Source organism: Pteropus vampyrus, unplaced genomic scaffold (assembly GCF_000151845.1).
Source record: "Pteropus vampyrus isolate Shadow unplaced genomic scaffold, Pvam_2.0 Scaffold325, whole genome shotgun sequence".
Taxonomy (NCBI): Eukaryota; Metazoa; Chordata; class Mammalia; order Chiroptera; family Pteropodidae; genus Pteropus; species Pteropus vampyrus.
In genome coordinates, this window is record NW_011889106.1 from 1,361,342 (window position 1) to 1,363,824 (window position 2,483).

At 31.1% G+C, this 2,483-nt stretch overlaps 1 pseudogene; it reads right to left on the bottom strand.

Annotated features, from left to right (window-relative positions):
- Nucleotides 1-353: 353 nt before the first annotated feature.
- LOC111730632 lies at nucleotides 354-472 on the bottom strand (annotated as a pseudogene).
- Between the last annotated feature and the right edge of the window lie 2,011 nt (nucleotides 473-2,483).

Here is a 2,483-nt window from a genome sequence, read left to right on the forward strand (position 1 = left end):
CATAGATTGTTTTGAGTAATATGGTCATTTTAATGATATGAATTATTCCAATCCAGGAGCATCGTATACCTTTCCATTTATTCATGTCCTCTTCAATTCCTTTCTCCAGTGTCTTATAGGTTTTAGAGTACCAGTATCTTACCTCCTTGGTTAAATTTATTCCTAGGTATTTTATTCTTTTCGATGGAATTATAAATGGGATTATTTTCTTAAGCATTTCTTCTGAGTGTTCACTATGAGTGTATAGGAGTATGACAAATGTATATATATTAATTTTGTATCTTGCTACTTTACTAAATTATTTTATTAATTCTATTAATTTTTGGTGGATTATTATTTATTTATTTTTTTTATGCCTACAGCACCTGGTATTCCTAGGTGGTCTCTCATCCAAGTACTAACCAGACCTAACCCTGTTTAGCTTCCGAGACCGGACAGGATGGGGCACGTTCAGGGTGGCATGACCGTAGACTGGTGGATTCTTTAGAGTTTTCTATGCATAATATCATGACATCTGCAAATACTGACAGTGTTAACTTCTTCCTTTCTAATTAGGACATATTCATTTCTTTTACTTGTCTGAATGCTGTGGCTAGGACTTCCAATAGTACATTGGATAATAGTAATGAGTGGGCACCCTTGTCTTTTTCCTGATCTTAGAGGAAAAGCTTAAAGCTTTTCATGATTCCATATGCTGTTAACTGTGGTCTTGTCATATATAGCTTTAATCAAGGTAAGTTCCTTCCATATCCACTTTATTGAGGGTTTTTATCATAAATGGATGTTGGATTTTTTCAAATAATTTTCTGCATCTATTGAGATGATTATATGATTGCTATCCTTGATTTTGTTGATGTGATAAATCAAATGAATTGTTTTGCAGATGTGGAACTCCCCTTATATCCCTGATATAAATCCTACTTGTTAATGGTATATAACCCTTTTAATGTCTTGTTGAATCGGTATTGCTAGCATTTTGCTGAAAATTTTTTCACCTATATTCATCATAAATACTTGCCTGTCATTTTCTTTTTTGTACTGTCTTCTGTCTGGTTTTGTTATCGGGGTGATGCTGGCCTTGTAGAATGAGTTTGGAAGTGTTTTCTCCTCTTTGATTTTTTTAGAATAGTTTGAAAAGAATAGGTACTAATTCTTTAAATGTTTGGTAGAATTCATCTGTAAAGCCATCAGGTTATGGGCTTTTGTTTGTTGGGTGTTTTGTTTGTTGGGAGTTACACTTTATTTTCATTGTTAGTAATGGGTCTGTTCAGAGTCTTTGTTTCTTCCTGATTTAGTCTTGGAAGATAGTATGTTTATAGAAATTTAGCCATTTTTTTTAGATTGTCCAATATGCTGCATAAAATTGTTCGTTAATTCTTTAATAGTCCTTTGTATTACTGAAATATCAATTGTAAACTCTCTTCTTCCATTTCTGATATTATTTATTTGTGCGCTCTCTCTCGCTCTCGCTCTCTCAATGAGTATTACTAGCAGCTTTTCAGTTTCTTCTTTCAAAGAAACAATACTTAGTTTTATTGATCTTTCTATTTTTCTTAAAGTTTCTATTTCATTTATTTCTACTCTTATCTTTACTAGTTCCATTCTTATACTTACTTTGGGTTTCATTTGTTCTTTTATAGTTATTTTATGCATAAATTTAGATTTTTTTTTAAATTTGGGAGTTTTCCTACTTCTATATAGCTATGACCATTCCTCTCATAAATGATATTGCTGTTTCCTGTAAACTTGGTAAAGTTGTGTTTTCATTTTTAGTTGTCTCTAGGTAGTTTGTGATTTCTCATTTAATTTCCTCTTTGATTTCTTGGTTGTTTAAAGCATGTTGTTTAATCTCCACATATTTGTGATTTTTTTCAGTTTTCTTCCAGTGGTTGATTTCTAGTTTCATGCCACTGTGGTTGTAAAATATGCTTGATATAATTTCAATATTCTTGAATTTATGGAGGCTTATTTTATGGCCTAGTATGTGACTTATCATGGAAAATATTCTATGAGGACTTGAGAAAAATATGTAATCTGAAGATTTTGAATGAAATGCTCCAAAAGGTCTAAGTCAAACTAGTCTAATGTGCCATTAAAGGCTATTATTTCCTTATTAATTTTCTGTGTGGATGGTCTATCCATTGAAGTAACTGGAATATTAAACTTCCTAACTATTATTGTATTACTGTTTATTTCTATCTGTATGTCCACTAATATTTGCTTTATAGACTTAGGTGCTCCTATCTTGAGTGTAAAGATATTTACAATGTTATATCCTCTTCATGGATTGACCCCCTTTAAAATTGTGTAATGTCCTTCTTTGACTTTTTTACATTCTTTGTTTTAAAATCTATTTTTTCCAATATGAGTATTCTTACTATAGCTTTCATTCTACTTTGAATATCTTTCTTCATATGTTCACTTACAGTCTGTGTGTGTCTCTTAATATAAAATGAGTTTATTATAGACAGTATATAGATAGA